The 25,453-nt window shown below is 42.3% G+C and overlaps 1 long non-coding RNA gene and 1 pseudogene across 2 annotated transcripts in view; one reads left to right on the forward strand and one right to left on the reverse strand.

Moving 5' to 3' along the window:
- Positions 1-5,513: 5,513 nt before the first annotated feature.
- LOC113875352 lies at positions 5,514-9,898 on the reverse strand (annotated as a pseudogene).
- A 3,997-nt stretch (positions 9,899-13,895) lies between these two features.
- The window catches only part of LOC113875277, a 90,720-nt gene continuing 79,162 nt past the window's right edge, over positions 13,896-25,453 (forward strand). For both annotated transcript variants that reach the window (XR_003506219.1, XR_003506217.1), the window contains exon 1: positions 13,896-14,113. This is a non-coding gene — a long non-coding RNA (uncharacterized LOC113875277). The remainder of the gene's footprint in view (positions 14,114-25,453) is intronic.

Genomic DNA, 25,453 nt, shown 5'->3' on the forward strand with positions numbered 1-25,453 from the left:
GAAGTTCAGAGAGTTTCAATTTTTTCAAGAACTACACCTTAGTTTGTTCAACGTGTATTTTAAAAATAATTTTCCCTTATTATAAAAATTATATTTGTTCAAATTTTAAATTCCATTACCAATACATGGTTTTCTGCAGTCTCCATTACTCTCTACAATCTCTTAGATTCAGTCCACACTTCTCACATCATCCATTGGAAATTACAAGAATTTTAATTTATAATGTCTGACTCTCAGCTGTATCATTTTAAAAAGAAAAGAAGCATTTCAAGTTAGTTCATCAGGAAGAAGGGACATCCTGGAAAACTTAGTTACATATGGGAAAAAAAGCTATTTTATACAATTCCTTCCCTGAATTTTTTTCTCTTTCATTTAGCCTGGAAGAGAGTAAAGGGAGACTCAGTATAAATTCTGCTCTTAACACTCATAAAGTTAAAAGTAAGCAATTATATTTCACTTTACAAGATATATACTGAAATAAATTGTGATGGATTGAATAGTTAAAATATTTATAAAGGCACTAAGGAAAGACCAGAAAATACACACACCACACTTTTGTCTTTACTTAGGTCATTGCTAGAAGATGGTACTGGAAACAGAGAAAGGTGGGGGGAAGAGGTTCTGCTTGATGAAATTCTGTGTCATCTGAATTTGTTCCAAAGATTCAGCAATTTCTTAATAGTTATGAATATGTTTAAAAAGATTTCCTGTTATAAAGAGAAGAAGAGAAACACCTGGCCCATGTGTCATCTTGGAAATTAACAAAGAACAAAAGGAAACAGAAATAGAAAAAAGGTCTTCATTTCTATGAACCTGCCACTCAGGAGAAGGTCCACAGGTTCTCGAAGGAGAAGGAGGAGTGACGAATCTTTTGTAGACCTTGGATGGAATCAAGAGAATCCAGGGCTTGCCAGAATAGAGGACAAACACACACGCATGCACGCACACACACACACGCATGGACGCACATGCACACATACACACACGCATGCACACACACACACACACTCACAGGGGTTAAAGAAAATGTTGAAAAGAGAAAGCAAAAAGCAAATTAAAAACCATTCATTAAATTATCATCCTTAAATAATAGTAACATTTTAATTTTACTTTCATATTTCATGTATTCATACATTTTACTTTAAATGTTTAACAAAATGACATTGTACCACATATACATTTTTGAAACTTCTTAATCCAGTTGGCAAAGTATCATAAGAATTGTTATTAAACATTACTTCCTGCATTTTATTGGGTTAGCCAAAAATTCATTCCATAACATCTTACGGAAAAACCTGAACAAACTCTGGCCACCCCAATAAATAATTACTCAATCCTCTATTTATGTGTGTGTGTGTATATATATACACACATACATACATACATATATATATATATATATATATATATAGGGATCTGTTGTTTGGTTTTGTTCTTTACTGCTTTTAGTATTCCAAACAATAGTTTGTATAACAAACATCCTTATAATTAAATTTCATTTATATACATGATTATTTCCTTAGATAAATTTCCAGAAGTGGCATGGGCTGGACTTATAAACATGCCAGTATCTAAGCTATTATCTATAAAATGTTTCATCAAGGTATATTGCAGCTAGTAGTATGTGAGAATTTCCATTTTCTCACATCCTCTTTAACACTAATATAATTTTTGAATGCTTTTGCATAGGTAAATGATCATTACATTTTTTTCTTTTGTGAATTTTCTATGTTGTTAACTTTGTCTTATTGAGTTGTTAAAACTATTTATATATTGAGCATGATAACTGTTTGTTTAATATATATGATACACATGTATATATATTTAATGTATTTAAAAATGTCATCTCTCTCATCCTTCCTCTTAGTCATAGTTTTTTATATTCAAATATTTTTTGCATTTATGAAGTAAACATTATTAGTTTTTATGTGATTATGGCCTTAGGACTGAGGCTTCCCAATCCAGTTCTATATAACACCCACTTCCATATTCTTGGAGAATATTGTCTCCTTTTTTTAACCCTTATAAATGTCTTTTGTCTAAAATGCATTATTTCAATCATGTGAAAGGGAGACTACTTTTCTTTGCTCCGCCAAATGAAAAGCCCATTGCCACAAGACAAAAATTATTGAATAACGTAGCACATCTTCTGAATGCCACTTTTATCATATACTAAATTTTTATATTTACTTGGGACTGTTTCCAGGATTTTATTCTGTTTCATTGACCCTATACCAGCAAAGGCTGATGCTATAACTTTATAAGATGTTTGAATTGGTCGTAGGAGAAATTTTCCCTTATTACTCTTCTTTTCCAAACATTCTTGGTTACTCTTATGTATCTATTCCTCCCCGTAAGCATTATAGTTTATGAGGTTAAAAAAATAGTGAAAAATTTAATTGAGATTCATTAATGGTCTAATTTGGGGAGAATGTAATCATTAGTGTAATCAAGTCATTTTTTTAGATTTCTGGAAAATAAGCAATGTTTTGTAAAAGTTGAATACTTCTTAATGGCACAGAGAGTGTGGATATAAAATTGCACTGGTTTTAGATTTCTTCTTTTTTACAAGTTTTCATGTAGCAAGTCATGCAGAAGAACTGGCAGATACCCACTAGAAAGATTAGTGAAAGAAAATGAGGTTTTATTTGGGAAAGAAAAACTTTAATAAAAAGACCTGGGAAAAGATCCCATTTTAGCCGACAACTACCTGGACAATACTTTGTTCTTAGGATGTGGCGTCTGGCCCTCTTCCTTTCTTCTTGCTATGCTCCAAAGAGCAAATGTTTGGTATTTAGGAGTCTTTTTTTCTTTTGACTTGAAAAGACGTACATCAATGATTTTACCATTGCTTTGAAACTAATCTTCTGAGGCTAGAGAAGAAATACTTCTAAAAAGCCAAATTAAATTGCACTTTTTTTTTTCTTTTAGATTTTATTATTTCTACTGTTACTTAAGAATGGTGAGAAAGTTTTATAGTCTCATGGAAAAAAAAAACGATGTAGCATTTCTTCCACAACTATGAAAAGTAGTTAATCTATTTAAATCGTTACATGATACTTTCATAATTACATGGATATGGGTGGAGAGGAGAGTGGGTAAGGTAACTTTAAGCAGAAAAAAGCAGAAGGAAACCTTCTAAGACATGGATAAAGATGTGGCCCATGTGATATTGTTATATCCTGCAGTCAAAATCTGTTTTAAAAAATCACAAATAGCGTTGGCCATTATTTATAGGGAACAAAAATGTTAAGATTATAAACTTCTGATTTAGCATTGATTTTGTAAAGTTGAATAGATCAACTTGAGATGCAAAAACCCTCAGCCAGGAGAGTTAGTCTCTGATTTTTGCATTAAATCAAATGCTAGAAGTTCTTTGTCTAGTTTAAGAAACCTAAGAATTGTACAGAAAGTTGCAGTCTTGATCATACCATAATAATTAAAGCCTAGCGCATTTTTTACATAGCAACATGAAGACAGACGGCTCCATGGTTCTCCTCTATGTAGGAGCAATGGAGAAGACTGTGTTTAAAACATTTTGGCCACTGTAGTGATGGGACAGACTTTGCCAGTTAGATTTCCCCACTAAGAGCTGGTTGTGTTAGCATGTTGGATTTCCTGAAATGTGACCACATTAGAAAACAAAAAACAATTTCTACATGGATTCTACATCAGATTTTTTTTGGATCAATCTATGAGAGAAAAGGACCCCTCCATAATTTTTCTTTAGTGTTTACAGGTATCACATTAAGTGAAACAGCGATGCAAATAGGAAACACAATCGCTGAGCTTGTTTTAGAAGTTCTCTGTTTAGAGAAATACAGCCTTCATTTGTTGTTGTACCTGGTGGCTATTAACTGCTCTAATTGTGCTGTAGACTCGTTAACAAGTTTGTTGAAGTTGCACATTATAATTTTAAAGGAGTTAATTGAATACTAATCCAAGGCACAGCACAGAAATTATTCGAACCATTCCAAGAAAAGCCGAAAATCCCACCAGCTGCCTTGGTCCTAGTAAATCCCTACCCCAGTGAAACGGAGAAAATGAATATTCAATATTTTTTTCTATTTGAGCCTCTTGACATTCTATTGATTCACTTTATTTTCCCAACAATTTTCTGACAGGTTTCCCAATGTGGATTCTGTAAATTCTTTGATATGCATCTTGTGATTGCCTTTGAAAATGAGCACCAGGGCCAACTTTGGGCTGGGGCTTAGAACTCAGGAGCCCCAAACACTTCACACCCCAGCATATCTGCAGAATTTTACTGTATCACCACGTGATCCTCAGATCTGGGACAGAGTCAAACAGCAGAAGAGGAAGGAGGTTCGAGAGGCAGGAAACCTAAGTTATGTTGGTGAAGCAGGTTACTGTTATGGGGGACTTGGAGGCAAAGAGAAGTGGAGGACTGCTCTAGTAGAGGAAAATGAAAGGAACAAATCACTTAAAGGCAAAATCATGTAGGACAAAGAAACCAGTAGGCATGGCAGGAAGGTGTCTATGCCAACAACATTTGTAAAGGAATAGCCAGCCCATTGTGTGTAGAAATGGAGATGACTTGTAGAGGAGAGAGGGTAGGAACAGGTGAGTCCCCTGCCTTTGCAGAATCTAAAAGTAGGCAATGTTGCTATTCGAGAGAGTACCATTAGCACACAGGTAGATAACACAGGATCTTCCTTTCCATCCTAATGCTCTTCTTTATTGGAAGAGGAGCCTCATCTTTCTAAAAACGAAGTTTGATCATCGTCTTCTAGAGTGAGGAACTAGCATGCAGATCCCTTTACAGACTTCCTCCTGGTCCACTTCTCCATCACATTTTGTCTTAGTATCTTGTAGGAGCTTAAGTTCCACAATTTACTCAGTTTTATATCTCTTAGTGTCAAGTTTCAAGCAATGCATATAGCGTAATCTCAACAATATTTGTAGAGTGAATGAATAACAAAGGGGGTGGTCTATGTTGCATTAATAGAAAATATCAATTTGACCTAAAATCCAAATGGGACTCCTGTTCCTGCCAGATTAGGAACAGCTATATTAAGTAACTGACAACCTGTTTGTGTATGTGTGAAAGTAGAAGAGCTAGTCGCTCAGTCACGTCTGACCCTTTATGACCCTATAGACCGTAGCCCGCCAGACCCTTCTGTCCATGACATTCTCCAGGCAAGAATCCTGGAGTGTGTTGCCATGCTCCCCTCCTCCAGGAATCTTCCTGACCCAGGGATCGAAGCAGGGTCTCTTCCATCTCCTGCATTGGCAGGTGAGTACTTTACCACTAGCGCCACCTGGGAAGCCCCTGTCTGTCTATAATTGACCTTGAAGACCACATATATAGCGAGCATTCTTTGACATCACTCTTAAAAACTCAAGATGCTTTTATTATTTTTTTTTTGACGTGTTAAATAATTTATTGATTATACAAAGTGATCCCACCGGGACGCGGGGCGGCGGCCCAGACGCCGAGCCCGAGGCAGGCCGCCGTATAACTTACTCTGTAAAAATATATACACACACTGCGGCGGGGGCGGCTGGCGAGGGCGCCGGCCCGCGTCCGTACCCTGGTTGTCCGGCCCGGCCCCGCGCCCTCAGGAGGCGTCCCCCGCGCCGCCGCCGCACGGGCTGGCCAGCGCCAAGTTCGGGGCTCTGTGCTTCTTGAGCAGCCGCGTTATCTTCTCGTCGTCCCAGTTGGGGTCCAGGGGCCGGTTGTACTCGTCGTCGTCCTCCGCGTCCGAGCCGCCCACCTTCAGTTTCTCGGCGTCCGAGTCCTGCTTCTTCTTGGCCGACGCCATCTCCGCCGCGTGCCGCTTGCGCCACTTGGTCCGGCGGTTCTGGAACCACACCTTGACCTGGCTCTCGGTCATGCCCAGGGAGTAGGCGAGGCGCGCGCGCTCGGGCCCCGCCAGGTACTTCGTCTGCTCGAAAGTCTTCTCCAGCGCGAAGGTCTGCTGGCCGGAGAAGGTCGGCCGCGAGTGCTTCTTCTTGCCGTCCTTGTCCAGGACCCCGCCGGCCTGGGCCGGGCCGGCCAGGCGGGGGTCCCTCCAGGGCGAGCCCTGCACCACTCCGGGCCAGAAGATGGGCGGGCGCCCGGGAAGCTCCGCCAGGGGGCTTGGGATAGCCGCGCGCAAAGGCGGCCGCGGGCCCGAAATATGCTTTTAAATGATGTCTTTGGAGTTGCCTCCTGAAGGTAGAGATATTCTACTCCATTCCTCTCCTCACACTTTGGGCAGCAGAGATCTCCAACTTCTCCACATGGAGGTCCTTGAATACATTAACTGGAACGTTCAATCAAAAAATGATCAAGCAGGCTGTTTTGACTGAGTATTGACTTGGACAAACAAGATGTGAGTTTAAACAAAACCTTGATGGCCTTCCTTCCTGCTGAAAAGTGAAAGTGAAAGTCACTGAGTTGTGTCTGATTCTTTATGACCATGGAATTATCCAGGCCAGAACACTGGAGTGGATAGCCTTTCCCTTCTCCAGGGGATCTTCCTAACCCAGGGATCGAACACAGGTCTCCTTCATTGCAGGCAGATTCTTTACCAGCTGAGTCACAAGGGAAGCCCAAGAATACTGGAGTGGGTAGCCTATCCCCTTGTAGTGGATCTTCCTGAACCAGGAATTGAGGTGGGGGTCTCCTACATTGCAGGTGGATTCTTTGCCAACTGAGCTATCAGTGAAGGCCCCTTCCTTCCTGCTGCTGCTGCTGCTGCTGCTAAGTTGCTTCAGTCGTGTCCGACTCTATGTGACCCCATATACGGCAGCCCGCCAGGCTCCCCTGTCCCTGGGATTCTTCAGGCAAGAACACTGGAGTGGGTTGCCATTTCCTTCTCCAGTGCATGAAAGTGAAAGCGAAGTCGTTCAGTCGTGTGCGACTCTTAGCGGCCCCATGGACTGCAGCCTACCAGGCTCCTCTGTTGATGGGATTTTCCAGGCAAGAGTACTGGAGTGAGTCGCCAGTGCCTTCCTGCTAGTTGTACCTACAACAGCACATGAGCACATTTGGAGCGTGTTGCAATGATATTTGTGCACTTTCAATCTTTATTTTAAACAAAACAAAACAAAACTTAGTCTCTAAACCTAATTTTGAGGTAAATGTAACATATTCCTGATTCATTTCTATAGGGTTCGCATGGTGTTGTACAAAATAAATATGAAATAGTCTAAGGCACATATTGCTTTAAGTTTTGTATAATAGCTTTTAGTTCATGCATCATCCTTCTTGGACACAGTGATATTTGTAAATTAGTGCCTCCCCTCCCTGGACTACCAAACATGTTTCAAGACAGACCACATCTTATTTCACCACCAATTCTTTCTATATAGCTGATCAGTAAGAAACTATCATATGTAATAATAGCTGCTGACATTTATTCATTTTTTAAATTTAACAGTGATTAGCAAACAATGACCTAACGGCCAACCTCTGGCCCCACTACCTGTTCTTTTAAATAAAGTTTTATTGGAACATAGTCACATCCTTTTGTTTAAATGCTTTATAGCTGTTTCTAGGCAACAATAGCAGGGTTAAGTTGTTATGATGGAGACAATATGATCTGCAAAGCCTAAAATATTTTCTATCCAGCATTTTCCAGAAAGATTCACCAACTCCTGATTCATAATGTGCTCTGCACTGTGCAGGCATGTTGTGGTCTTCCCTTTCAATTTTCATGGCCATTGTTAAGTGAGATATATAGCAGTTATCCCCATTTCACAGATAAGGAAACTGAGGCACAAAGAGGCTTAGTAAGGGAGTGGTAGAGCAAGAAACAAAACACAGGAGTGATGCCAAAGTTCATGCATCTCACCATTGCCCTGCCTGCCTCTCACCCCAGTGAGAAAATACCTATCCTTGCCTTTTGGCGGTGGGTAGCATGCAGTTAATAATTGAAGATGGACATCAGGGGGTGTCTCTACTTCTCAAACTCATCACCGGCAGGGCCTCCGGTTCCCTGGTGGGAGAGGCATGGCTGGGAATGATTGAAACCACTGTTGGAAAGGCTGGGAAGGGGCCTGGGTACCTCCCAAACCCTCAGTTGACAGCCTGGCATTGCCCTGACTACAGCTAATCATCTCCCAAGTGGGCATCCACGGAGATTCATTTTGTCAAGGTATGAGCTCTCAGGCAATGTGGGAGCCCAGCGGGGCCCTTGAGCTGTCAACTGATGATTCTATAAACATGAGGGAGGGGTGCTTGATGGCTGCATCCCAGGACCCCCCGTGCTGGGCGGCCAAGTCTTGAAGCTCCTCCAAGTCTAAAAGGGAAAACTTTCACCTCCTACCAAGACTGGTGCCCCCCTGTCTGCAGAGGCTCCGATGGGTGTGGAGGAATTTCATCTTAAATCAGAAAGAGAGGGGACACAGAGGTTAACAGACAAAGAGCTGTAATGTGAGCAGACTTCTTTCATTTAAAAAAAATTTTTTTTAAACCCCTCTGCTAATGACTTGGTGATTTTCACAGTAGTAAATGTGCTGACTTAAAAAATCTGTGGGAGGTCAATAATTTTCCCTCTGCCTGTCACTGTGTTGATTGTGGTTCCGATGCACCTTAATTACAGTACCTACAGGTGGAGTATTATACAGTGTGTACATTAATCAGAATAGATTTACTGAGGGAAATAAAACTGCCGGCTTCCTTAGGGTTGCACTCTTATCAGGCAGTAAGGGGGCTGGTGGGCCTCTGGGTTAATGCTTGGGGTTTGGAACCCAGAAGCCACCTCACAGCAGCCGATGGTCCCAGAGTGTCTCCATCCTAAGCTGGAGTCCTGTGTTGAACCAAAGAATCAGAGGAGAGTTCCAGAAGTTGGGTTTTCAGTATTTTCAGATCAGAGAGGGCAAGGGTGTGTGTGTGTGTGTGTAGAGAGAGAGAGAGACAAAGACAGAATGAAAGGGATTGTGCAGTTGTTTAAAGAGCTAATTTTCCATTGTCTTCCACGGGGACAAAAGGAACCCAGGTCACAGAAAGGCACACCTTGTCCCCTCCGGTCTTATTTTTGTACAGAGAGGAAGAGAAGGACAGAACCTCCACAGGGAGCTGAAGAAGGTACACATCGCCTTCTGCTTGGGGGCTGGGAGGCAGAGGGCTAGGTGTTGCTGCTGTTGATTTTTCTATTTTATTTTGACTTTTACACAAGTCTTTATGGTAAAGTTGATTAGAAGGGAGACCAATAGCCTCCACTGATCCAGAGGGACAATTTAGGTGGGTGGCTCATGACTCCAACTCTTCACTTAGTCTCCATCCATCACATTCCTCATCTACGAAATGGGTTTCACAGTAGTACCTGCCTCACAAGGTCACTGAGGGGGGTTATTGAGATAATACACATAAAGCACACATAGCAGTAACTGGCACACAGTAGGTGCTCAATGGAAGTTGGTTATTATTATCAGAAGCTGTGAACTTGGGCTTTTAGGGGGCAGTGAAACACGTTCTAGTCCTGTCTCTCCTAGTTAATTGTAGTGATGTTATCCAAGTTACTAAACCTTTCTTGGCCTTAGTTTACTCATCCATAATGTGGGACTATAGTACTTAATGAGAGCTGAGTGCAAAAGACTTTGCATACAGTGAACCCTCGTAAATACTAGTGATCAGCCACAAATTGGGATGTTTTCTAATCTTTCAGAAATGGCAGTTCCTAAGTGGCTGATCAAGTTGTAGAAGTAGTGTCTTTCTTCTCAACATGCTGCTTAAGTCTCTGTCTCTGTTGATTTTAGTTTTCAGTCTAAAGACTTGTACTAGACAATCTAATGGGCTGCCAGATTCAGTAAATACCAAAACATAAAAAAAAAAAAAAACCCACAGTTTTTGGGCTCTTGGTTAGGTCTAGACTTGACGTGGCTAATGGGTTATGGAGCACAGTCTCCAGCCTTGGGAAAAAAAAAATATATGAGCTCACAAAACCATAGCGTGTACTTGAGAAGAAAGCCGCAGGAAGGTTCCAGTTCAGTTCAGTCACTCAATCGTGTCCGACTCTTTGCAACACCATGAATCGCAGCACGCCAGGCCTCCCTGTCCATCACCAACTCCCGGAGTTTACTCCAACTCATGTCCATTGAGTCAGTGATGCCATCCAACCATCTCATCCTCTGTCGCCCTGTTCTCCTCCTGCCTTCAATCTTTCCCAGCATCAGGTTCTTTTCCAGTGAGTCAGTTTTTCACATCAGGTGGCCGAAGTGTTGCAGGTTCCAAGCAGGATGCAAAGCCAGAGGAAAACATCTCAGCGGAAATAATCCATGCAGGTCTCAGAGCCAGGTCCTTGAATTGGCCCTGTTCAAGACATGGACAAAATGCTACAGAGATCTATATTTTGAAAAGAACTTAGCCATCCATCCTTGGGAGTCAGAGCCCCATCACTAACTGTGCACAGGAGCCAAGCCTCCCTCAGGGGAGAATGAGACCCAGCAGGCGGGGAAGACTCAAGGTGACAATTGAACGCGCATTCGGGCTTTGGGTCTATATTCATCCTTGCTGAATGGCCTTTCTGCGGGAGGGAAATGAAGGTTAAAAAAAGTCCTAAGAGGATGAAAGAGGGGAGAGCAAGGGAGGGAAAACCTCACCCTTCTCTCTCCACCCAGCCCCATTTACTCTTCCTTTACGTTCCTTGGTGAAACGTGAACTCCAAGCAGGGCATGAGAGCGTTCCCAGACAGAACAGGGTCTTGCCATCCTCTCCCAGACTATTTCTTCTTCTTCCAAGTAGGTTACTTTGGCCTTTCCTCACCCACCTTCACAACTCTGCCAAATGCTCATGGAGACTCACTGCTATGCTGGGGCTCCGGGGTGATCTAATTGTACAAGGTCCAAATCCTTCACACTTAACTTTTGGCTTCTGCCTTCCAATAAGAGCTCTGCTGCCTGGAGTAGTTGCTCAGCTCAGACTGGAGTTGGCTTAGCAGAAAAGACCTTGTGTAAATACAGTCCTTGTCTTACCTGGAGCCCTTTATGCCACTGGCAGTTAAGTTTCAGGGCTTGCAGCTAAGGCTGACCTTTCTTTGCATTACAACTGGTTTCACTAACCTCCTTTTCTTTCCTTCCTTGGTGTGAGCTTTTGGTGGCCAGATTGCTTGAGAGGAGGGAGGGGTACAGCATTATAGTAGGCACTGCAAGGATACTGACCACAGCGTGGCATGCTCAGTAACTAAGTCGTGTCCTAGTCTGAGACCCCGCAGACTGTAGCCGGCCAGGCTCCTCTGTTCCTGGAACCTCTCAGGCAAGAATTCTGGAGAGGGTTCCCATTTCCTCCTCCAGGGGATCTTCCCAACCCAGAGACTGAGCCCAGGTCTCCTGCATTGCAGGCAGATTCTTTAGTGTCTGAAAGCACCAGGGAAGTCCATAAGGCGTCAAGCCCTCAGTGTCAATGTAAGGAAAGTGAGGTTCAGATGTCACATGGAGCATGGCTGAGCTGAGTTATTCAATACCTATCACCCAAATAACGGCTCCTCCAGATTTCCCATGATACTAAAGAGCTATTTGGCTATGAATCCAGAGCAGTCTCAAGATACATAACTAATTTAAGTCAGTGATAAATATTAGACCATTTTAGGATGATCGGTTTAGTCTTTTAATCCAGATAAACAGTAACCTGACTACAATAATGGCTTTAGAACTGTGGCTTTAGTGGGGAGAGAGGAATAATTAGAATAGTATTTGCTTGTATGTAAGTGGGAGCTTTCGTGTTTGAAATCACTTGATAGAACAAAGCCCTTGAAACCGTCCTGAACAACGGTTGCAGAAAAAGAAAGTGCTGGAATCTCCTGCCAGAAAGGGTTTGCTATGTAAAATTTCACTTGGGCAGGAAACTTCACAAATTATAAACTAGTGGCATTTCCAAATGAGTGGCATTTTACTTTATGGCCCTCTGCAGCATGCACGGTCACTCTGAAATGATTATATAAGAGACTGGTTTTATTACATCATCTCACTTGGTACCTCTGCCTCCAGTCGGCTCTCCTGGGGAAAGACAAGGGAGTGCCTTTGATCAAGAGGACCCCAGCTGAATTTCTAGACCTGATTTCTGGCCCAGCAGCTGCCTCTAAACAGCTGGGTAACTGGGCATAGCTCTCTATCTCTGTTGATTTTAGTCTCCCATCTAAAGACTTGTACTAGAGAATCTAATGAGCTGCCAGACTCAGTAAACACCAAAACATAAAAACACAGGCATCTAGTTAAATCTGAGTGTTACACGAATGGTAAGCTTTTTCACGTCTGAGTATGTCCCAGACAATATTTAGGATGTTCACATACTAAACAACTTCATTACCTTTCTGAAATTTAGCTGTGTATCCTGTATGCTATCTGGCAAAGCTAGTCTCTAAAATCCTTTAGACCTTAAATTTGAAGTCTGTAGTGAACACATCTGATTTTGTATTTGTTTCTAAGAGAGAGTGGGCTTGCTAAGATGTGGAGGGTGGGGAAAAAGAGGGAAGCAGCTCCCTGAAAACACCAGCCTATGTCCAGTCTGCCAAGGAATGGGTCACAGCATCTGGAGGAACAGTGTTTTAAAAACATTGCTTCACTTTGAGAGGTAGCCCCTGAGAAAACAGCCACCTTTCCTAATGGCATAGGCCCCTCCTATGGCTGCAGGGGGTGTAGGGCACTCTGTCCCCCAAATTGTCTCATTCACTGGCGGTGTTGTGCCTAACACTCCAGAGAGAGCAGGTGAAAAGAGATCACTTCTAGTCCTTTCTGTACACAGAAGCAATTACAGTTAATCCTTGCTCCATGCCATCATACACCGAGGACCAGAGAATCCCCACAGCAGGGGGCTAAGCAAACCATCCTTTATAGGGATTCAGGAATGGTCACGGGCCTCCTCTTTCTCTCTAGGTGATGTGGACATGGCACCCTCCCCAACCTGCTTTTGTCTGGAACAAGTCTCCGGGGATGGAGACAGACAGAGCAAAGGAGAGGGAAGGGAGGGAGACGCTGGAAGTCAGTGCTGCAGGATGGAAATCGCAGTTAGCACAAGGCTTGGTAGCTGGAGGTGGAGTGAGAATAATAAGATTTCCAAAGTAACCTTAAAAAATCATTGCAGATAGCGCTTTACCCTGTGTTACAGTGAGGGCCCTCCCTGAAGAATAATGACCACCTCTTCGGTCCATTTAGTTTGGGTCTTTTACAGTCTATCAGAGATGAGTTTCCTGGAGCCTGGGATCCCATTCAAGGGAGTGTGGAAACATGCAGAAGTGTGTTGATTGCATTCCCACAGTCCTTACATTCTGCCCCTGGGAGGGGGCCCTCCACTGATTTCTGGAATGGATAGGCAAACAACCCCAGTGCTTCCCAAAGCACTTCTGAATATCACTCCCCTGCTACACACACACACACACACACACACAGTCAGGACATGAATGAACCCGACAGACAGTTGGCTTGAATTCTGCCTCACCTCCATAAAGAAGCATGCAGAGCCCGGCTGTGAAGACAATATGGTTAGGCTACACTGCTTTATAGACAGAGAGAAAGAAGGAAAACAACTCTTTGCCTTGGATGCAAATAAACTCAGCTTCACCTTTAAAGCTGAAAACCTGTGCCCTTGGCAAGACGTCTGGGGACCGTTCCAGAGGTATTAATCTTCCTCCGTTTACAAGTTAAATAAGTCTTTGGAAACTTTCTCTAGCCCTGCTTTTTCTCTCCAGCACCATCTCCTTCTTTCGCGCCTTTTTAGTACACTCAGAACTCCCCAGACGCAGGAATTCCCCGGGAACCGAGGTCCGGGAAATAGACTCGGGTGGATTTCCGAGTCACCCCCTGGCTGCGGAGCCGCCAGCAGATGGCGCTGTGCCGCACGGTATGGATCCCGCGTGCCGGCCGGCGCTGGAGTGGGCAGTCTGCTCAAAGTTTCTAGTGCCATTCCTGGACCGAAACAAATGTTTGTGGAATTAAGTAGTGATTTCCTTTAGTCTGCGCGACTCTTACTGGCTGTGTTTTCAGGCTCTAGATGTTACCATATGCCATATATTGCTTTCTCGGGGAGAAATAGAGGGTTTCAAAGCACACTTAACCCATCCTAACTGCTCACGTCAACTAGTCAAGGTCTGCATTTTCTGATAAAAATAACCCATAAAACTTCCATATTAAGAGCTAGAATGGTTTGGAAGACAAAGAAATGCTGAAAAATGTAAGTAAACAGAGCACCTAAGATTCTTCTTTCTAAGTAAACAGCTGGGGGAGGGGCGCCCTTTTTACCAGGCTCAAAAATAAAGCATGAGAGCAGACAGGATGAAACTCAAGGCTTGGGTGGGGAAGGGGTCTGTCGGGTTGCCGGCTGCGGGGCTTGGGAGGACGGGAGTTGCGTTCTATGATGGCTGGAAACACTTGGGTGCAATGACCATATATATGTATGTGTGTGTGTATATATATAATTGTGGAGAAAACTTTGGAGATGTGATGATCTTGAGGGCACATCCAGGAGGCTATGAATTTTCACAAGCAAGTTAAGCAGCCGTGGATTAGGGTGATAGGAATTATCAGTGCCCCATTCGTTAGGGCTCAGTATGTATTTAATGTTGTCATAAAATCCGCCTTCTCAAAGTAAGCAAGGCAAGTCTGTGTGCATCTCCAAAGAGATGTACACAGCTTTGTTTGGGATAATGGATTTGACATGACTAAAATCAACAGGGATTAGATGGACCAGCATGGATAGATATGACTAATTGTCATCTCCTGGTATCAGCATAAACATGGCCAGCCCTGCAGACTAGTCATGAGAAGATGGGGAAGCCAGGGGGTTTGGGCGGGACTAAGCTGCAGAATTGATCCTAACTGATTGATAACGTAGGGACAGAATGGAGCATGAAGGAGACTTTGCCTTATGTATGGATGTGAACAGAGCATTTTAGAATTGCTGAGCATTTCCTTGCTTAAATTGGGCTGAGTGTTGCAGCCCTCCAGAGCAAGCACACTGCTGCCTGCCTCGCACAGAGTAACTTTGGGCTTCTCTTTCTTAAATGTTGATCAAACTTTTGAAACTGGCTGAACGTCCCAATTTATCTTTTACACAAAAGAACAGGTTTTGAAATCTTGTTTCAGACTTTTCTAAAGTTTTCAGCAAGTGACCCAATTATTTCTCTTTACATACACAGAGATAATGTTTAACTTTCTTAACTTGTTTTACTGTTTTGTTTTTAAATCAGGAGCTATGGCTACATGGATTTTTTTTTAAAGACAATGAATAAATATTTCTAGTTCTGAAATACATCCTTTTAAAGTAAAGAATATTCTGACTTTGAAACTTAATCATTTGAAGCAGTAATTATATTTAAAGTGATTACATAATATGATGAGGTATATTCATTTACTAACATATGGCTTTTCATAGTTGATGCTGTTTTTTTTCACCTGTTTTCATTTTTTCAGCTAAAGTTCAAAGACATTTTTCTAACCAAATGTCATTTATTATGTCAACGTAAGCTGTTTATACCATGAATATATTGTTAACATAGTGAAATGAAACTTTAGTTCAGCCACTAATAGCAATATTTAAGGCTTCCCAAATATTATAAACACTGCAAATTCTATCCATAATATCCAGAAGCTGATTTTGGATCAAATTTAGACCTGTCTTTCACACAGCGCCACATTAAATTTAAAATTAGTCAAGGATTACAGTTTGCTATGAAGAGTGTCTCCACCTCCAATATGAGCAAATGTCATCAAAGTGAAAGGGAAAAAAAAAAGGAAAGAAAAGATGTGATTGTTTTGACACAAGTGAGAGAAGCTTAGTGTTGCTTCATTTTTAACCTCGTTTCAAATTATCTTTTAACCACCCTGATATTTCTGCATGGAGATAATCACATCTCATCAGCCTTCTTAAACCGGCAGCTCCATACTCAGAGCTAATGCTCCTTGTTAAATCATATTGCTAAACAAAACATTACAGCTCCTGCAGCAGACTGATGGAAATCAGCTTTGCTGGACGGTCTGTTTTTTTTTCTTTCCATCATTCAATTTTATTTTCTTTCTTTTGGTAATTTTAATCTTATATAAGGTATGCAAATGTGTTTCCTAGAAAGTCAGGACACGAGTTTAAAAGACATAAAAGCAAATCTGCCTTATAGATGAAGACAGAAACCTGTTGAAGTGTTCCTGGGAAAATAATAAACTCAGGGATTCACAGGCACAATTTCATAGAAGAAAATCCTTCTCAGGAAAGGAACTGAAACATGGGACTTCAGGAGAAGAAAAAGCGATCCTGGTTTTAAACATACACAATCAATTATTTCCTAACATCGCTTAAGAATTCACATATCATTGAGGTTTAGCAAACACAGGAAGAACACACGGCTTATTTATTTTAGCACTTTTGCATCTGCAGATGTAAAATCAAAAGACCCCTGCTTAAGCATTTGAAAAACTAGTGTATAAATGACCGACTGCCTTATCTTTACACAATTTGCCTTAACTTCACTTCCTCTCACTTTGTCATTTAATTTGTACGGTTTCCAAATCAGAGTGACGATCATCTATTAGTCCCCCTGGTGACAGAGGGCAGGGCGTTGTTGTAGCCGAGTTAATAAAGCAGAAACACAAGCCTAATTACTGGGGAGATAAACCATGCTGGCAGGGGTTACCTTCCCCGAGATCTGGAGCTATTTGCACCCAGACATTTTGTAGACAGTGTGTACGTAAGGACAGACAGAGACCAAGCAGGTGGGGTGTGTTTGTTTTCACAGAAAGATACTGATAAATTTCAGGAATCGTCTTCCCTGGAAGACGGTGTGGTAACTGTGCATCTACGCTGGGAGGGGAGAGCAAGTGCGTATTCATTAATCAAATGAGATAATGGGGGGGGGGGGGCGCAAAGGTGCTTTATAACTGCAAGGGGAAAGCAAACAGAAAGGGGCATTGTTGCTAAAAGGGCATGTATGAATGTTTAAATAAGTCTACATACACACGTGTTAAATAGCTCTGACATGGTGGTGGTGGTGGTTTTTGGGGTTGGAGGGTCAGGGGAGACAGAGAGAGAGAGAGAGATTGAGAATGCCTCTCTGATGCCAGAAGTTACACCATGGAATGCATTGCTGGATGGAAAGATTTAAATACATGGATATATATATATATATAGTATAATGTACAGACAGAATCATACTATATACAGCATAATGACTCAACAACTTTTACAGCATAGAACCTGATTGAAAATCTAATTTATTGATGACTCAGAAGCATATAATGTGTTTTTATAGGCTTAAATCATGTGTATATGACTATAGCATATTTATGCAGATTGTATAGGCATGCTGAGCACTTTCACCATCCTGTGTACTTTTTCACATTTAATATACAAGACTGCAACACTTTTTATCAAGACTGCCATCCTCCCCAATTCCCTCCCTCCCAAGTAAACAAATAAAAGAGCCTACCTGTGTAACTAACATTTAAGAGATATTCATAAAAAGAGAAAAAAATACAGCTCCTGACTCCTGATTTGGATGAATACAGTGATCAGTGGATACTGTAGTAAAAGCTAAGAAACTATGTTTGCAGAGTGAACCTATTAATGCAGCTTTGTCCAACAAATATTAAAATTGCAAAGCAATTTGCCCATTTGACAATGGCTAATGAACTTAAGTATGCAGAATGAACTTTAATAATTGAGGAAATTGTGCAATTAAGCTGAAAGCAGCTGAAAATTACAAATAAAATTAACTCTCTAGTTTAGCAAGACTATCACTACTTCTATTACCAACCAGTTTGTGTGGGTCTCAAGAAAGTCTGGAAACTTTCAAGTGATTGTACATTTATTGTGATGATTTACCATCAAGATATTGACCTCATTTTTTTTTAGTAGAAATGAACACTAATACTTCTTACAATATGTTTCTGAATTGCCATGTGGTTGGAATTATACAAAAGGTCTCATTGGCAGGCTGTGTTTTAATTTTGATTTCATGTTTATGATCCTATCTGTGTCTATTTTAAAATTAAATGGATTACATTCAGCAAAAAATCCTTTTACTAGACTGGCTTGCTTGTCTCATACTATTAGGCTCTATATGTCCAGCTTTTACAAATCTGTTAATACGTAAAACCGTAAGAAGCCTCTTATGTTCAAACCAGGTTGGACCGAAGACATCAGATTAATATTTGATAATGTAGAAGAGCCCTTAATCAGATTGGTTATTTCATGACAGAATGTTTCTGTAATTATCATAATTGTTGTGCTAAATATGTTTGTCTTTGTATCTGGCTTTGGGCGTAATCTTCTCTCTTGAAAGCCACTCAATGTGGAACTTCAGATTCCTGCACAAAACCCAATTAATATTAAGATGACAAGCCCCAATGAGCTCCAAAGAGGCAACAGCTGAACAGACTCTAACATTCTTAAGTACAGATACTTGAGTGATCAAGTACATCTGAGGGAGACACACAATTCAATAATCCCTTTCTCAAGAAAGTCAAGAGCCCTGTGAGATACGAGGGAAATCAAAGGAACACATCAGAAAGAAAATGACGGGTCTGGTCCTGTAGCGTCTCTATTAAAATGCAAAAGTTATGGATTTTTTTCGGGGTGATGGGAACCTTTTCTGTTTTTATTGATTTCTTTTTATAGCTTGATGATTTCTCTAAGATTATCTTAAAAGCTTAAAGAAAAAAGAGGCCTCATCAAAAGGTATCTTGCATGACAGAAGTGTATATAGTCTTGGTTAACATGAAGGCTCTGTACAGGCTGGGAGGAGAGGAATTCTGCTAGTTCATCAGCCTGGGGGAGGGCTGCATTGAGCAGTGAAATGAGCATTTTACTGCCATATTTGATGCACGTGGCAAAACCACCTTCTCGCCCCTGGACCAGTCAGGGGAGATGAGAAGGGGGCTGGAACTACCTGGGCATTGCCCCGGAGAGGCAGTTACAAAGCTCTGTTTTAACAAATGTCTTTCCCTTTGCATTGTGTAAAGCAATCACCTTCATACCCTGACCCCCAATTTCCTAGCAGCCTGGGTGACTCCTTGGATTTACAGCTAACTTCACTGTCCAGAGGTGACATCCTAACCCATTGATTTGTAATCAGAAATTGGTTTCCTGTCACTTTAAAAGTGAGGCACTAAGGGGCAGTAAAAACAAGGCTGTCGGGAGCTAAATGGAGCTATAGTTCAGACCCCGGGGGCCGTTACACACTACCTTCCCCGTGTATTTATTACATTAAAAAACCTCTGTAGAGCACTTTAAATGGCCGGTGACATCCTCTTAGGTGACTTATGGCTCTGTGAAATCAGTTTTGTAGAAACTCCTTCACATGTGCCAAAACAACAACAACAACAAAAAATATATATATATATATATAAAAAGAAAGTAAAACCCCACTCCCAGTGTGCCTGTGTTTGTGCATAAGAGTGTGCTGGTCCCAGTCCACTGAGTCTCTGTGACCAGCATTTCAGCAGCAGGAAGTCCCCACTCTGGCCACCCAGCATCACCTAGAGCTCACTTTGTTCAGACACCACAGAAAGTGAAACCAACCAGCGTGGCCCTTTGCCTCTCGCCTGATAAATCTAGTGGAGCTGTGGAGGCCGCCTGCCCAGTTCCAGTGTCTCTCCTAAGAAAGAAGGACTCATACGTAAACTCATGTCCCTTCGCCTCCTCTGTATACCCCCAGATACCCACCTCGTGTATCCACCCAAATACCCACCTCCTACATATGACACCCTGACAGTTTTTTCAGATATCCCCTTTACAGTAAACACTAGGGAACAAGCGATAATTATATTCAAAACTACCTAGGCTGGAGTAGAAATAGACTTCTCTGACTTAGGCTTACATTTTCAAAGATGCAAGGGCTTGAAAATTACTGAGACAATGTTTTCAGAGATTCTTCTTATAAACCAGACACCAGTTCCATCCAAATGCAGATCCTCGTGGGCCCTGAGCCCCCATTTCCTTTCTCTGCTTGTCACAACAAGGCAGGACTTCTCTAGAGAGAGACCCTCACCCTGGGAGCAATGTCGGCGCTGTGCACCATTGCATCAAAATTAGTCTCTGCCACACAGGCATGGACAAATTCTCTTCACAGAGTGAATTGCCCCAAATTGTGAGATACTTGAAACGGAATGTGTTCCTGTTGCCTTCTGAGGTTCCTGCTAATTAATATTCAAAAGACTCAAAGAGGAAAAATGGATACCTAAATCATACATATGTATATGCCTTTTAAGCTTTATTATAAAGGCAAAATAACCCCTTACTTGGTTAAAATCCAACTTGAATCAACATACAAAGGTGACTGCACTGTAATCCTAGACATATCTGCATTATGTAGGCATGTTACTGCGCCACCAGAATCTCTCAATAGTAATTATTATGCCAAGCACCCTGTTGGCACAATTACACTAAAGCTCTAATTAGTAGCAGTAAGATTAGAACCCCTACATGTTAAATCTGTAGAAGCAACGCTGAGTGAAGGATTTAAAACAGTTTCAAAACATTGTATTGTCTTTATTACAGTCTTTATACTTCAGTAAAGAAGGGTTTTCTATAAAATGCACTTAAAATAATCTGGTCCTGTCACTAAAAATAGGAACGATAAGGTAATTGCAGTCAAACCTAGTGAGTCGGCTGGCTACCTAGGTGCGGTTAAATCGAAAATGACAAATCTAGTGAACTCTACTGGGAGATCCATACTTCCTGCCTGCTGGACGCATTGGTATTTTTCCAACCATCAGCCAGGGGAACACGCGGGGGCCATACTTGTCACGGGCCTGCCTTTTCATTACCTCGGAGGAGCCAGGAGGCAGGCATCGGAAGCGGATCTCCCTCAGCAATCTGATCGCAGCATCCGGAGATTTACCTGTCTCCTTAGAGACTGCGGCGTTCGCATTGAACGCAGCACAAGACTCCTCCCCTCCTACGGAGATGGCACCAGGGCTTAGCTCCCAGCCGGCTGTGAAGCTGGACTTCAGGTGCCAGAACTGGGGCCTCCAGAGGAAGAGAAGCCGAAGGGCACACTCCGCGGCAGGGGTCTGGGTCAAGCCGAGAGTAGGCAGGGGGTCTGCAGGGCACTCCTGAGCATTTGGGGGAGACCAGAACATAGCTCAAGGAGAGGAGGAAAAGAGACGCGGATTGCCAAATGCCAGGTGTATCTGTTTGGATCTGGGAACCTTTAGATTGGATTTTCCCGTGAAACTGAGTAAATGCTCCACTGTGTAAAATGTTGTAAGGGTGGAAACCTAGAAGCTCAGCAGGAGGGAGAAACAAAGCCGTCATCTGCCTGGTAGTTTGCCCTTCCGGGCCCACCCCCTGCCACCTCCACAGCCAACACGGCAGGGGAGCCTGGCCAAGGTCCGGAGCGTCTTCTCTGTGGCCTGCCTGCCATCCATGGGCTCATCTGCTCACCCAGCCCCGGTTATCTGCAAAAACCCTGGTTCTCTCAATCCGTGGAGCTCCCGAGTGGAAAAACAGGGAGTCCTGGGCACACAAAGGGCCTGTCAAGGCTACAGAAGCTGGTGGTAAATTAAGCTTATGTTAAAAAAAAATACACACACACACACACCCCTATATAGAGATATATATATAGTCTTGGCCAAAAAGTCCGTTTGGGCTTTTCTGTAAGATCTCATATATATCTCAGCTGCCCTATAGGCAGAATTTGGCCTAGTACTTTGAGGATGCACCCTTAAAAGCACGGTTATCCTGGAGGGATCTGTGCACAAACATCTACAGAATAGACATTTGAAAAATGTTTCACCTGGGTTTTTCCATAGAAGCAAATGCATTATTTGTTTCGCTTCTCAAATGCCAAGTCAGACAACTCTGGCAGTCTTCAGGATGAAAACAGGAGACAGAAATCCCCAAAGGTTACCGTAGTTCGGCTTTAGTGTCACGAAACGGCAGTTATTTCCCTCGGCCGACAAATTTCCCATAATTACAATAATACCTAGTGAGCGTGTATCTGTAAAGCACACATATATAGACTTTCAAAATGTGCCGTGTAACAGCCATAAAACTGTCTCCAAGAATGTACAGTGATAAGAGGGCAGAAGTCAGAGGATGGCCTCTGAATCTTAATAATTGTATGCGTTCAGCCATATGTTATATCCAGAAGAGCTATTTACTGTAAAATTGAAGGCCAGGAGAGTAGGCACTTTCTGGCTTCTATATTTTATGTTGGCTTCTCTTTCATAGCCCCAGACTGGAAGAAGGAAGCAAAAACATCCTTCTGCTTTACAGGTTATCTCCTTGCCGTCATAATTCTGGTGTTTATATGCATGTATGTTTTATCTACAAAAGATATCCACAGGAGAGCTGATCTTCCTGCAACTGTTACAGAACTATTAAATGTATATTAGCATGGTCATTTTTATTTAATGGAAACAAATAACAGTTAATCTTATTGGAAGGGTTAAGTGGGTTTACTTGGTAAAGGGCAAATCCCTTTGGATGCTTTCTTTTTTAAAGAATAGCTGCAGTGGCTGACAGATGGTCTTTGTCTGAGTGTAGCTGAGGACAGATACAGTTTCTTTTTACACATTTATGAAAGTTGTAGATATAGATGGTTGGTAATATGCGGTGGCCTAGGACAGAGGGCACGCCCGGTGGACAGAGAGGATTAGATTTCAGATCAGTGACAGATGGCTGGCTTAGCAGAGTCAGATAAAATTAAAAGTCAGGGTGGGGGGTGGAGATGCGGATAAAAAGAAACCACTTTCCATGTAAAAGTTGTATCTCTTAAGACAATGGCAGCATGCACCATTCAGTTCTCTTCCCAACCTGGTGTCAAGTTCCTGGGATTTAAATTCCTACATTTTACTTTTTGCCTTTGCAGAAGAGGTGGGATTATTCTTTGTTGATCAAGTTTATCAAAGGGAAATGAAGAAACCAAGTAATTCACAATTTGCCTTTCAGCTTGACCAGCAGAAAGTATTCCATTTGCACAATGACACTGGATTTTTATGTGGGGGTCATTAGCCACAGTGCTCCTCCTCGGTTTGGGCAGATTTTTTTATAAGCCTATTGGTAAGATCCACATTTTTGCTTACTCCATATGCACCATTTAAACCTATCACATCACTATACCCTTCGTCAAATAACCGTACAACATATTTAGTGTTAATTTGTCACGCTGAAATTATTCATCGGTGTCTTGAGTAAGTCCGATAATATTTATGGGTTATGCCATTCCATGTTTTCTGGCAATGCAGTTTGCTAGATTTTATAGATTTACTGTGTCTGCTTTTTTATGACTGACATAGCAATAACCAGATTGCAGAGATATTTATGTTGTTTGTGGCTTAGCAAGATAATTAAAGGATATAAATTAATCAAGTGCAATTAATTAGAAACTTTATGTTCGCAGCAGTCCTTCTTTGCATGTATAATTTATATTTATTGATTTCCTGGCTTTCATTAGCCTATGAGATAACAGCAAAAATGCATTAGAGAAGAAAATGTACAATTAGCGTGAGAGTGAACCTTGGCATAATGGATAGATCAGCACATGTTTGGGGCAAATATAAAGCTTTGTTAACTGTCATAAGCAGTTATAATTGATGAGTGGTATTTCACTACATATCTTTCAGCTGATTAACGGCGTTTTTAAAGAGTCCCCTTAATGGGAAGCTGATAGGTTGGCTAAATTTACATTTTAATCAGAGTATTTATGATGGAGGCAGCCCTAGAAATTCATTGGCAGAGGCTGAGGCGACATTTCCTGAGGGACTGCAACAGGAGTGGGCTTGGAGTGTGTCTACTCACCTATTCCTTCTCTTGTCGTCTGTCCCAAAGGTCTGTGGCAGGGGAGTGGCGGGAACATCAGTGGCCTCTTCAACACTGGTCACGTTCCCCATTAATCTCCTGCAGAAAGGGCCACAGGCCAGGAGAGGGGAACCCCAGTCACGCTTGCCTGTCTTCTGTCCCTGGCTGTCAAATGCCAGCCCCAAAGGCAGCAACAGTGGCTCCCAAGCTTCCGCACCAAGGGCTCCCAGTAGGAGGGAGCGGTACCTTAGCCAGAGGAAGAGCAACACCCGAGTTGAGCCTGCTTCTCATATTTCCCACCTGGGTTGAAAGCCAAGCCAAGCAGCTCCAAGGAGACTATGCAAGAGACCACAGCCATGGATCCAAAGGCACATCGACTCATGCTCATAGCTCAACAGCTCCCATTTTAAACCTGGAAGCAGAGCCTGCCCCTGAATCATAAAGCCACTAAAACTCTAGCTCTTCCAAGCAGGACTAGGATTAGAACAATCAGAGGAAACTTTCGAGAGGGAGTCAAAAGTAAATCCTCACATAGCAATACCTTCCTCCTTCCTTCACAAAAGATGACAGGGGATTCTTCCTCCAGAATTCCCACTAGAAGACTGAGGTGGAATTTTCCATCACCCCTGTGAGCCATTACATGCCCAGAAGTTGAGAAAGGACAAAAGCTATTAATATTTCTTAGCCTAATATTCTCCCTGGTGGCTCAGATGGTAAACAGTCTGCCTGCAATGCAAGAGACCTGGGTTCGATCCCTGGGTCAGGAAGATCCCCTGGAGAAAGAAAGAGCAGCGCACTTCAGCATTCTTGCCCGGAGAATTCCATGGACAGAGGAGGCTGGTCCATGGGGTCACAAAGAGTCGGACACTACTGAGCGACTTTCACTTTCAGCCTGATACCCTGTTTTCATATCATGAAGCCCACAGGTTGGATCTTTTTGTTCATTGTAACAGACTTTGTGTTGGTGTCAGACTTTCTAAGATGGTGTCATGGGCAGCCCCCAGCCAAACAGCAGGACAGAGTGGGATTCACGTCTTGCCTGTTGAAGTGGTTCTGCATGGACATCTCTGCAGGAAAGGACCTATTTTTTGTCATTTCCACGTAGAGGTAGGACTGGACAGCCATGTTACACATTTAGTGGGCCTTCCCAGTGTGGTCTTTACACTAAAAGAATGTCAAGAAGTCCTCTGGAAATAAAAACAAAAGAATATTCCTCCAAGGGGGCTCATTCCTGATTCAGAAACAAACCAGGGAGATCCTTAGGTCAGCTTCGAAAAGGACTTGAACAGAGTGACACTGGAGACTTGGTCTGTTCTCAAGCAAAGACAAAAGCCATTGCCCTGAGTCCTGCCAAGGGCCTTTTCTTCTTTTTATTCCTGCTCCTGTGCAGCCCGAGTCTTCAGAACTCCCTCCCCTATTTCCTGGTAGAGTCCCATAAGTGTGTATTGAATATTGACTGAATCTTCCCTGAATCTCCTTGCCCTGGGGCAATTAGAGTTGAATTATATACACCCAAGCTAGGCTACAAATAAAAAATTACTTTTCCTTTATCTCTGTGAGAAGAAACCAGAAATGAGCAAATATGAGATTAATATAAGTGAAGGAGGATACGGTTTCTGCTTTATGTGGTGATAAGCCCCTTTTTTCCTTTTCATACTAATTATTATTATCATTATTAGTATTATTTTACCCCTCAATTGCCTTAGGATGTTATCCAAGAGGAAGCACTGTATCGGCTGGTGAAAGCGCCACAGTATTATTTATTTCATGTAATAAAAT

This window comes from Bos indicus x Bos taurus, chromosome 18 (assembly GCF_003369695.1).
Source record: "Bos indicus x Bos taurus breed Angus x Brahman F1 hybrid chromosome 18, Bos_hybrid_MaternalHap_v2.0, whole genome shotgun sequence".
In the NCBI taxonomy this organism is placed as follows: Eukaryota; Metazoa; Chordata; class Mammalia; order Artiodactyla; family Bovidae; genus Bos; species Bos indicus x Bos taurus.